Consider the following 13,200-nt stretch of genomic DNA (forward strand, 5'->3'; position numbering starts at 1 on the left):
TGCCCCAAGCACATGCTTGCTTTGCTGGTGCCTAGAGCCGCCCCTGGGCACTGCACATTCTCCCAGGATATCAGGTGGTGAGCATGATTTATCTAACATTAGCTCAAACCTACACCCAGTTAGCACACAATCCTTTCTGTGTGGGGAGGGAAACTTTCACACATCTAATGAGGCCCCTATTGAATATGAAAACACACAAGCCACAGTATGATAGATCTGAACCAGACATTCAGATAATCTGCAGTGTATTTATTTAAAGCAATATTTGCATAAACCAGAAAGCAAGGGCCTGTGTAAAGAACAATATACTCACAAACATTCCTTTACAACATCCATACTTGTGTATACAGCCACATCCCTTTGGTGTACAGAACATTTTTTCCCCACAGCACTTTATAACTCATTAGTCAGGGATGAAAGAAGGAGGAAGAAAGACCAATAAACATGATGTCTGGGACCGAGCTACACAGAAAACAATTTGGCATGGTAATGAGCTTATCCTGATTAGGGTTAAGTGAAGGGGCGAGGCATTGGATACCAGACATTGTCATGTATTCCTACTGATCATTGCTAAATGTGGGTTGTAAATTGAGCTTTATATATTTTGGACTGGGTCTACAATGAAGTGCTTCCTTCCAGGGCCGGCTCTAGGCACCTGCAAACCAAGCACGTGCTTGGGGTGGCACATTTTCAGGGGCGGCATTCCAGCCATCTATTTGTTTGTTTTTTTTGCTTCGGGCAGCAAAAGCATAGAGCTGGCCCTGGCAGCAGCAGCGCAGGGGGCGCCCTGGGGGCCGCCCCGCGGGGCACACGGAGCCGCCTGCAAATGCCGCAGGGCGGCCGCCCCACAGCGCCACAGCCGGGGCTGGGCGAAGCGGCCTGAGCCGCCCAGGGACTGCGGCAGGGTGGCCAGAAGCAGCAGCAGCAGTGGGGCCATAGAGGGCGGGGCGCTGCTGGGCGGGGCCCGCGTCCCGCTCTCCGGGGCTCCGCTGCCTCTGGGGCTACCCTGCCCTGGCTCCTCAGCCCCCTGCCGGGGCAGTCCCCTGGCTCTGCCCTCCCGGGTCCTGGCCGGTCCTGGAGGTGGGAGCCCTGGCTGGAGGAACCCTGGGCTGAGGCGTGGCCCGGGAGCCCCGCTGCTTACCCCGACCCTGCCAGTGCCGGACTGGCTGGAGGCGAGGGGGGAGTGGGTGGAGTCAGCCCTGGTGGGGGGGAGCCCAGGGCTGGGGCAGCAGGGGCTGCGGGTGGGGGAGGACACTGGTGAGGGGGGGGGGGTAGGAGCCCAGGGCTGGGGTTGGGGGCAGTCAAAATTGTTTTTGCTTGGGGCGGCAAAAAACCTAGAGCCAGCCCTGCTTCTTTCCCCACCCTTAACATAAATCATAATCACCAGAATCTAATTAGAATTGAAGTACTAGGGGTGTAATCTTGGTGCCATTAAAGTCAATGGGAGTTTTGCTAAGTTTTCTCTTAGGGTATGTCTACCATGCAGTTAAACACCTGTGCCTGGCCTGTATCAGCTGACTCGGGCTTATGGAGCTGTTTCACTGCAGTGTAGACATTCAGGCTTGGACTAGCACCAGGGGTCTGGCACCCTTCCCCCTTGGGTCTGTGAGCCTGAACATCTACACTGCAATTAAACAGCCTGTGAGCACAGGCCACCTGTGAGTGTTTAATTGCAGTGCACACATATCCAGAGCCTGCCTGGTCCACCTCCCATTGAAGTCAATGGAAGAGTTCAAACTTATTATTAACTTCAATGGACATTGGATTAGATCCCAGGTTCCCCATCGTTTGAAGGGAAATAAGGATGTTGTGAGGATTAATACATTGACCCTTGTGAGCTGCTCAGATGCTCTGGCAATAGGGGATATACACGCACTCAGATCTGGCCAGGGAGCACAGACCCTGCTCCCTTCTGGTGCCCCAGAAGATGCTAGTTGCCAGAAAGGGGACAGGGTGGGTATAAGGCCATTCCAAACCAGCTTGTAAGGCACAGAGGAGAAGCAAGCTGCACTCTCGTATCGTGATTATGCAGGACATATAGAGCTTATTAACAGCAGTAATGCTAGAGACACCCACCCACCCAGGTTAATATCTTGGCATAACTTAAGCCTAAACCGTTAAAAAAACAGGAGATGCTCTTTCTGTGTTTAACTCAGGTTGAGTAACTACAACAGCCAACTGCCTAGGTAACCACAATCTCTTGCTAAATTGTGAAGTAACTTCCTCTTTTATCTTTTTCTTCTATTTTATATGCTTTAAACTTTGTAATAGAGATATAAGAGCTCAAGTTATGCTAGTCAATGCAGTGTCAAGGCATAATATAGATAAATACATTAAAATGTGTTAATTATGGTTTAAGAAACAATATCATAAAATTAAAGCTATCTAAAGTGTTATATAAGAGCTAGGTATTTTATTTTATTTTATTTTATTGTTAAAGGCATTCTCTAGCAGACCCCTTCGGTTTGAGGAAGCTTCATCACCTAGGCAACTTGACCACAATGTATTGCAAATAGTTCAGATCATGTTGTCTATTTAAAATAGAAATTGATTAGTAAGATACATAACTAATCTTTAACAAAAGTATATCTAGCAAGGTGTTTATTTTGTATAAAAGAAGCTGATACATTCAAATGGTATGTTGAGAAACCAATGTGAAGTTAAATCTTTAAGGTGAGTCAAAATGTTATAAGGCCTAAATGATTGTAAGACCTGATTAGCTGCATGATTGGCAGTTGCACAGAGAAAAAGTTCCATATATGCAGCGATCCTACAGACTATCACTGAAGTATAGGGAATAATCAAATACTGGTGCAGAAGTTTGCATTGCTCTTTTTGTATGATTTCATTAATTGTTATGTTATTGGAGATAGACCAATTGAATGATTCAAATGACATGATAGTGCTGCATGATAAATTACTAAACAAAGACAGAACCATCCAGGAGTGTGAAGAGACTTTACATAAAAACTCTATTCTAACTTAAAAATAGATCTTCCTACAGAAAGCTGACATTGCTGATGGAAAGAACATGGAATTGTGCAAGGTTGGCCAAGGGAACACACCACAAAGCATCGCACAGAAAGTAACTTGTGGAAGTAGGTTACTAATGAGGGCTAAGGCAAAAGAAGTTCAACATATGGCCCAACATGTCTTACAAAAATTGGCATGGCACAAAAAGTTTGCACAGGAATCTTTGCAAGATACGAGAATCTTCCAAACGAAGTTGCAAGAAGCCATAAGGAGACACTGTTTTTTCACTGAATCATGAGAGGGACACAACTTGTATTCTGGTTGGACATTTCACATTTTTACCAGAAGCATTGGTCACTTTCCAATCGGCAGACATCAGCTTTGCCAAGGAAAGGAACCAGGCCATGCAGCCCTGCAGAAAATGTCTAAAATCTCTTGTGTTGTTCTGCATATTGCTTCTTGACGCTGAAACGTGTGGGCGGGCGAGTGAGCGCATCTCCTCCTTGGAAACAACTAAAGTCTTCTCATTGACAAGCACTCAGTTAACTCTGTCTTTTAAAGTCCTGTCTAGGGAGTCTGCTGCAAAATGTGGAAAGAGAAGAGGAATTCAGCTATCATAACACCTTGAGTGAATCACCTGATTGAACTCTTTATCTATCTCGAGAAACTAGTAATTGCAGTTTTGCAAGTGAACTGGAGAACCAATCTTCCTGCCAGCTCCAGTTTATAAGTAGCAAAAGGACTTGTATTGTTTACTCATATTTACTCATGTGTAAACTTGGTTATGTTAAGTTAAATGCTTCTCAGAAACTTACCTGAGTTAAAACCCTCTGAATAACTATAATGCACCATATGTACTTTATTTCACTAATAAGTTTAGTCTCAGTTCTCTAGAAGTTATGCTAACTCAATAAGAATTGAGAACATTAAGACTGGAGAAACTCATTGCACTAACCAAGCCCAATATTGTTTGTAATAGGACCCTGTGCTACACTACCGCAAAAGTTAGCTGTGAGAAATCTTGAGTTTTCTAATAATTCAGTTTAAAAAAATTTAAAAATCACACAGATTGTGTGATCAAGAGAATTGACAACTTCTTAGACAAAAAGAGGAAGAAGTTTTGAATTGACTAGTAAGCTGCAGATTTTACCACTATTTGAACCTTTGCTTAAAGTGGCATAAGAGCTTATAGCACTGGTGAAATTCCAGAAAATAATTTGATAATTAAGGAACTTGTCCTAAAGATCTAAATCCTACTTTGAAACTGTTCTGGTTGAAGTGACATGAATAGTGACATCACTCCATTGGCAAATAAGCTTGATTGGAAGTAAATAAGTGTCTATGTTTAGGATCAATACTTCTGTGCTGATGCTGAAAGCATCTGCCTAGACTAGGGTAGGATAAAAGTTGGCCTTTGGGAAAAGACTGTAATGAGACCTACAATTAATTGATCTGATTTCCTGTCTCTTGAAAATTGTCACATCCTGTGTTGAATTCAGTTTTGGACATTGTGAACACTATCATCTAACCCTCTTTATTTTGTTTGGTGTAATTTCTCATTTGCTTTCAAAGCTATTTTGGCTAATTAAAACTCATACATTCATAATTCTCCAGTCTGTACTTTAATGAAGGAACACAGACTCAAAGAACTGTGAGAAACCTAGAAGAGGCAACAGGTTATAATACACACAGCCGGCTCTACCATTTTTGCCGCCCCAAGCAAAAAAAATACTAAAAAAAAAAAAAAAAAATACTCGGACTGTGCCACCCCAAGAATGGACGGAATGCCTCCCCTTAGCATGTGCCGCCCCAGGCACGTGCTTCCTCTGCTGGTGCCTGGAGCCGGCCCTGATAATACACACAGTGGTTACATAATGTAGTTAACCAATCTTTCTCACTCATTCCAGGGGGTCGGTTAACCGCCTTACCAGTAGGAAATCTGGCTGAGTCAGACAGAATTCCTCCAGGAGATTCCAGGTGCAGCATGTCCCATACACATCCCTGAGGGCACAATCTAGCCCTTAATATAGACAAAGGCTAACAAAACAGATGCCACTGGGACCAGTGATTTCTGGGAAGGTATTTCCTTGCTGTATTGGGCTGTAGGCCATCTAAAGGACATGACCCAGATTATGCCAGCATTTGTAAGGCTATTTGAAAAGGATTAATATTGTGAAGTCTTTCTGCTCTATTCCAGACCATAAGTAATACCAATAACCATTCTAGTGGCGTGAGGAAGGGAAGCCTGAGGGCATTTTTTCCCCCAGTAATGGCTTTGCCATTACAATAAAGCTAAGCAGTTCAGATATTTATAATGATTTCCTAAATCTTTGTTCAAGAAATTTAGCAAGTTGTCTCCTGTGAAGAGGTGGCTGCTGAAGAAGACGACAACCAACCAACTGCGAGGGCCTCCCAGCTGAATTAAGCAAACTGGGTCAGTGCTAGACTCTATTCTCGTTATACCAAGTAAAGTTTAGTATTTGTGTGTTCTTTAAAAAATTTTCTTTGAGTGATTTATTAGGATTTTTTCCTCCCTAATAATTGCATACTTTGAGAGACTCTATCTCTCCTTGTGGGAGGAAACCCGCTCAAAGTAGGAGCTGAATGAATGCAAAGGAGAAGTATGAAATGTCATCTTGACCCAGGAACATTACTGATTTCTTTAATTATTGCCTAAGGTCACTTCATTCTGGTCTGACAGCCTGACACCAGCTTGGTCCAGTATCTTATGTGGGAACTTTGCTATACAATTATGGATAAATCTCCTGGAAACAGGCTTTTTACCTCCCACTGCTCACACAAATATCCCAGAACCAGTTTCTCCTCTGGCTTAAATAATGATGGACTGAGAACTGGTTTACTGATGAATTTCAAAACACAATTGTTAATAGGGACCCTCAAGAAGAGGTGGTATTTCTAGTGGGATTCCACAGGGATTGTTTCTCAGCCCAAATCTAGTCAATATTTTTATCAATGATTGTTAAGAAAATATAAAATAATGGCTGATAAAATCTGCAGATGATGCAGATCAAGGGAGTGGTGAATATTGATGATGGCAGACCACTGATACAGAGCACTTTGGAAAAACAGGCATAGCCGCCAGAAAACATGCATTTTAATGCAACCTAATGCAGGGGTTTTATTTATTTATTTTATAGGAAAAAAAGAAGGTACTCTATACTTACTGGATGGGGGATTGTATCCGGAACGGCAGTGACCCTGAAAAAGACTTAGGAATCATTGTAGATGACTAAATGTTCATGAGCTCCCAGTGTGAGGCTGTGGCTCAAAAAGCGAATGTGATCTTTGGTTGAATAAGCAAGGAAATATTGAGTGGGGGTAGGATAATGGTATTGTCTCAGTATATGGCATCAGTAAGACCATTACTGAAATACTGTGTCCCATTTTTGGTGTCTACATTTTAGAAGGATCTAGAAAAATGGGAAAGGATTCCAAGAAAAGACACAGCAGTGCTTTGAGGTCCGGAAAACATGTACAGTGAGAGAGACTGAAGGGATTCAATATATTTAACTTGTCAAAGGGAAAGTTCAGAAGTTACTTGATCAGTCTTTGAGTACAATATGCGGAGAATTGATCTTTAGTGTAATAAACAAAGGCATAACAAGATCCAGTTGTTGGAAACTGAAGCTACTAACATTCAGACTGAAAATAACGCACACATTTTGAAGTGAGGGGTAATTAGCCATTGGAATAGTTTATCAAGGGATGTGGTAGATTCTTCATCACTTGGAGACGTTAAAACAGACTTGGGACTCCTTTCTGAAAGTTATGCTCTAGTGTTTTAATCACAAGTTATAGAGCTCAGTTCAGGAGTCACTGGGTGAAGTTCTCGGACCTGTGATATTCAGTGTTGTATGCAGTGTTGTAGTAGCTGTTGGTCTCAGGATATTAGAGAGACAAGGTAGGTGAGGTAATATATTTTTATTGGCCCAACTTCTGTGGGTGAGAAAGAGACAAGCTTTTGAGCTACACAGAGGTTTACCTCAGGTCTGGGAAAGGTACACATAGGGTATGTCTATACAGCAACAAGACACCCGTGGCTGGCCTATGCCAGCTGAGTTGGACTTGTGGGGCTCGGGCTGTGGGGCTATTTCACTGCTATGTTGATGTCTGGGCTTGGGCTGGAGCTCAGGCTCTAGCACCCTGCGAGGTGGGAGGGTCCTAGAGCCCAGACTCCAGAGAAGGGGGAGAGCCAGAGATGTAGGAAAGGCTCAGCGGAAAAGCAGCAAGGCACGGACCTTGGCTGCTGATTAGAGGGTCCCTGAGCTGGACCCCAGAGCAGAAGGCAGGCCCAAGTTCCATTACTAGGTGTTGGGGAAGTGGTACAGTCCTCAGGCAATGGAAAATGGAGTGCCTGGAACCATTTGCCCTGAAAGACCTTGACACCCCAGAAGGGGGCAGCATGTGTAATGACCTGGCTAGAGGGCTAAGTTGCAAAGACTTGGAGTTGCAGAGATGGGTGGAGAGCCCGCGAGCCGAGGATGCAACACCTGAAGGACCTAATGCCCAGAGTGGCCAGGAGGAGGTGTCTCAGTGGTGAGTAGAGCGCCCCGTGATAGAAGCACTTCAGTATGTGCTTGAGACACTCATTTTGGTGAAACTGAAGCAAAAGCTTAAAGTTAAAAGCATGTGCTTAACTGGCTTCCTGTGAACAGAGATGGGCTAACATATATGCTTAAATGTTTTCCTTACTCAGGATCTACGGGCTTCCTTAGACGTGCATGAGTAGGGTCTTAAGGTAGCCCTGTGTCTTCCTACATGTCTGGTTCTAGATTAATAGTCATGCCTTTGCTTTGTTTCCTTACAAATAATTTTTTCCTTGAAAATAAATTTTCCTTTGCCTCTGATTTTGTTTTCCTCTCCACATCTTAAGTCTCTTTTACAGGTCTCTATTAGAACAGTGTCTCAATGATCACTGATCATTTTCTTCTTAATAGCACATGTTTTTTTTTTTTTTTTCAGAAATCTCCTTCTTTCTTCTCTATATAACTGGGCAACAATAGGACTTCAACAACTTCCTTGTTCACTTAGCCATTGAAAAATATGCTTTCCTCCTACTCTGACTGCCTCAAGTATAGTTGTACATACCCACATTGGTCCAATACATCATGTAAATTGCCAGATTGCAGCCAACTGGAAATCCCCTATTTCCTTTCCAGATTAATTACTAGTTTCAGAAAGCTTTGTCTAGGCCAGTCATTGAAAAATGAATCAGAAAAGAGAGCTATGTACACGGCACTATGCTGTTTGTGAGCATTTCAACAAAAAACACTCTTTTCCCCCCCTAAATACTTTTAAGCATCCGTAGATTTCCCACAACTAACTTTTCATGTTCTGTTCCTCATTCATTTCTCACTGTAGGTTTACAAAATACTTTCCGTATACTCTTCCCCCTGCCCAGGCTCACTGTTGGCAACTCTAGTGATATTTGATGTTTTTCTTAAAGCCCTAGCTCCTGGACTTGTGATTATGAGAATTTCAACTTTCAATTAAAAAAAAGTTTCTAGGTCTCATGACTGCAGAGAAAAAACATACAAACATGAATTTTAAACAGTTGAAAACTAGAGGGCAAATAACTAGACCATCTGCCCATATATTTATATATTTTTCAACTCACTTGATTTTGGGGGGCCCTGACTCGTGATTTCAAACAATTAAGTTTGTCAGTGCTCACCAGGCTCATCTCACTTGGCATTTGTAATGCCGATGCCCCTGGCCGAGTTGTCAGCAGTGGCTTGCATGTTAATTTGCTAGCCATCATCTCAGTCTGGTTAGATGATTTGTTCCCTTTTAGAAAAGTGTATTGCAGAGTTTAATTGTTCATAATTTATTTGTGTGTATGATTCACAAATTAATGGAGATATCCTATCTCCTAGAACTGGAAGGGACCTTGAAAGGTCATTGAGTCCAGTCCCCTGCCTTCACTAGCAGGACCAAGTACTGTTTTTGCCCCAGATCCCTAAGTGGCCCCCTCAAGGATTGAACTCACCACCCTGGTCTATGGTGAACAAACTACTGAGCTATCCCTCCCCCCTTGCTGTATCATTTCCTGTCTTTCTACCATTTACGCACATTGGTATGTCAATACCAGGGATCGGCAACTTTTGGCATGCGGCTTGCCATGGTAAGCGCTCTGGCGGGCCGTGCGGGTTTGTTTACCTGCTGCATCCGCAGGTTCGGCCGATCGCGTCTCCTCCTGGCCGCAGTTCGCCGCGCCAGGCCAATGGGGGCTGCGGGAAGCGGCGCGGGCTGAGGGATGTGCTGGCAGCCGCTTCCCGCAGCCCCCATTGGCCTGGAGTGGCGAACTGCGGCCAGGAGGAGCCGTGATCGGTCAAACCTGCGGACGCGGCAGGTAAACAAACTGGCCCAACCCGCCAGGGGCTTTCCCTGGTGGGCCCCATGCCAAAGGTTGCCAATCCCTGGTCTATACCTACAGTTAGACTAGTCAAAAACTTTTAATTGAAAGCAGTTTTCCATTGGAAAATGACATTTTGCCTAAACCTAAATTTTTGATGAGGTAATACCAATTTATTCAAAACTTCTTTCCCAAGAAGGATTGGTAAAACATTTCGAGAATGTCACAACCGCTCAATCTGACACTTTCAGAATGGAAAGTTTTTTGATTTTTTTCATTTTGCAACTACTTTATTTTGTATAAAAAAGATCAAAATTGAAAAGTTTGATCCAAACAATAATATTGGGGGCGGGGAGGGGGGGGGGCTGAGGGAATTTAACTTAAAAAACGATTTTAAAATGTTGACTTTTTTTCCCAATTAAGGATGGTGGAAAAAATGAAATCTCAAAATATTTTGCAGGATAGAAAATCCATTTTCCAGCCAGCTCTACCTATAGTCACCCTACGGCTGGCCTTCTGCTACAGTTCTAACCAAACATTATCCTTATACCCATAGCCTGCAGGGTGTGTGCGTGTGCACGTGCTCCAGGGGGAGCTCGGGAAGGGTTTGCATCTTGCAGCTCTAAGGAGCATGATGGCAATTGTTGGGATTGTACAGGACGTTCAACTTGCTTCTGGCCATGGCCTGATCTTCTTCCCTATCCCTCCCTGCCTGTCCTTGCTGCTCTGCATCCATCAAGTCCATCTCTAGGGAGAATCTATTTGACCTAGGCAGTAGCAGAAACACACACAAACCGTTCTTGAAATTAAGTCATAAATGTTTACCCAGGGAGAGATACTTATCTTCAAATGTAAATACTTGGATTCTTACCTCTGCCCATCAGAAACATGAGCTGGGATGGGACTAGGAGACCTAATTCTGTCTAATCTTGCAAATATCAATTCTAACATTACTGGGTCCACATTCTCCAGAGGAGAGGGGCAGAGAAAAACAACCATGGAAACAGGGCAAGTGATGAGAGGCAATGAGGTCTGACAATATTATTAGCTATTGAGACCTTATATGAGTCTAGCTCTGGACATTGCTGGTCCAAGTTAATGACTTCTCCTATTGCAGTTTCTATTGCCCTTCTTCCTCTGCTAAATCTCCCTTGTTATACCTACTGTTGGGTGTCTCTTAGTTTAAACAGACTTAGAACAAGGCCTGTCTTTCTATTGTTTGTCCAGTGCTTCATGCAACAGGGGACCTGCCAGAATATCAATGCAAATAATAAATTAAAGAAAGAAACTGCGTGGGCAGAGGGCGAGAGCTGTTCTCATGAAAAAACAGATGCAGACTGTATACAAGGGACCCATTATTACCTAGAAATACGATTTTTTTAAAAATTGAAACACTCTTGGAAAAACCTATGGATTTAAATTATTAAAGCTAACCAAGCATTCTCTCTGGGTGGGATACTTTTTACACTGTCTAAGCAACTTCGGTTTTCTGACAATAGTTGCACAACTGGAGAAAAACTGGCTGTACCTGGAGGAGGAGGAGGACATGCTCAGGACAAGAACTGTGCTGATCCTGTGGGAGGCAGAAAATGTTCTGAGGTTCTGATATTGTTCAGTTCTTGCCCAATCATCATTATGTTTCGAGGAAACAGCTTGACACCAGCTTGCTCCAGTGCCATAAATAAAACAGAGAGCACAATTCTCCTCTGACACTGATGTACAGCAGAAGTAACTCCAATAAAGTCAATGGAGCTGCAATGTGTAGTTAGAAGCAAGTTAGGCCCAGAATCTTTTGCTGCCTTCACTCCCTTAGTAGATTTGTTAGAATCCCTTTGTCTCTTTAGTACGTGTGTGTGTGTGTGTGGTCAGTGGAATTGGGCTCACCAGGCCCTATCACTAGTATCCCTGGGGGAAATTCTGCCTCCCATTGCAGCTGCAGAGGCCTGAAAGCCAGCAGGGCTGCTGTGACACATTGTAGAGAGATTAGCCTCTTGCATGGCGCTTCCTGTGCAAAAAGGAACTGAACTCTACAGCAGAAGTTCCCAACCAGGGGTCCGGAGCCCCCTGAGGGGCTGCGAGCAGGTTTCAGGGGGTCCACCAAAATAAACCATTGAGCAGGGCCAGCATTAGACTCACAGGGGCCTAGGGCAGAAAGCCAAATCCCCAGCCCCGCTGCTCGGGGCTGAAGCTGCAACCTGAGCCCCTCCTCTCTGGGCTGAAGCCTGACCAACTTAGCTTTGATGGGCCCCCTATGGCATGAGGCCCTGGGCAGTTGCTCTGCTTGCTACCCCCTAACGCTGGCCCTGGCTGTTAATCTACTGAAAAACAGTTGTTGTGGCACGTGTGGGCCATGGCATTTTTATAGCATTTGGGGGGAAGTGGAGAGTGAGAAGAGTTGAGAACCCCTGCTCCACAGCGTCCCACATCTCGGCAGCAAAGAGAGGGGAGTGGGCATGGTGTGTGGGGCAGGTCCATGTGTAGCTGGTCCATGAACTCCAGGGATCCACTGGTTCATAAAAGCCAGACAGCGAGGGTGGCTGTCCATGCTTGCTACCCCTGTCTATGCCCTGCTGTAGTGGACTGGGGTCTTTCTGTGCTGGTTGCTGCAGGTTAAAGCTGAGGACAGCCAGCTTCAATGTCTGCCTTATCCAGCCCAGACTGTTCAGTCAAGTGTGTTTCCCAGAGTATGGGTAAGACTAGGGCCTTGAGAAGCAAGCCAGCTGAGACTCAACCTTGAACTGAATTGAGATCATGAGGGATCCATAAGAAGAGCTACATTGGGTCAGACCAATAGTCCATCTAGCCCAGCATCCTGTCTCTGACAGCAGCCAGTACCAGATGTTTCAGAGGAATGAACAGAACAGGGCAATTTTGAGTGATCTGTCTCTAGTCATCCAGTCCCAACTTCTGGCAGTTGGAGGTTTAGTGTCACCGAGAACATGAAGTTGCATACCTGATCATCTTGGCTAATACCGATTGATGGACCTATCCTCCATGAACTTATCTAATTATTTTTGAACCCAATTATACTTTTGGCCTTCACAACATCCCCTGGCAATGAGTTCCACAGGTTGACTGTGTGTTGTGTGAAGAAATACTCCCTTTTGTTTGTTTTAAACTCGCTGCCTATTAATTTATTTGGGTGACCCCTAGTTCTTGTGTTATGTGATGGGGTAAATAACACTTCCTTAATCTACTTCTCTACACCACCCATGATTTTAGAGACCTCTATCAGGTCTGAGGTAGCATCCCTTCTATGACCCTCATTGTATGGGAAGTAGAAGAATCTTGTGTCTGGTCAGCAAATTACCGTAGGAGGAGATACCTCGCTCCAATGAACACTCGTGTCCAAAGGTATGCAGTCATACCACAAGGAGGAAGGAGTGTGTATAGATTCGGAGCATTTGCTATGCAAACAGGACAGCATTATTTACTTTGACTGATAACATATCTTATAAAGCAGTGTTTCCTGGGAGGCACCTTACTCCTGACAGAGGCTTCAGTGATTCCAGAGAACCCGAAAAGAGGAATATTGATTTTGTCTTGCTTGCATAGGGCCAGACTGATCACCCGCGGTGCAGGTGTGCAAGGTGCCTTGCCTGCTTTGCGCAGCCCTTGACAGTTCCTTGAGTGCAGGGACTGCTTCTCTAATGGGTCCCTGGGGATATGCAGGATCCCAAAGGGATAGGGATGAGGCAGCAGTATGTTTTCCCTCAGCACCAGCCCAGAGCGTCCCCCCGCCACACACAGTGCCCTGGATTAATGGGGCCTACTCAGAGCAGTGGCTAAGCTCTCCATCCTGTAAAGTGATGAGCAGCTGGACCCCAATCCGGCAAAGCCCTTAACCAGTT

This window comes from Terrapene carolina, unplaced genomic scaffold (assembly GCF_002925995.2).
Source record: "Terrapene carolina triunguis isolate 2854851 unplaced genomic scaffold, T_m_triunguis-2.0 Scaffold42, whole genome shotgun sequence".
Classification (NCBI taxonomy): domain Eukaryota; kingdom Metazoa; phylum Chordata; order Testudines; family Emydidae; genus Terrapene; species Terrapene triunguis.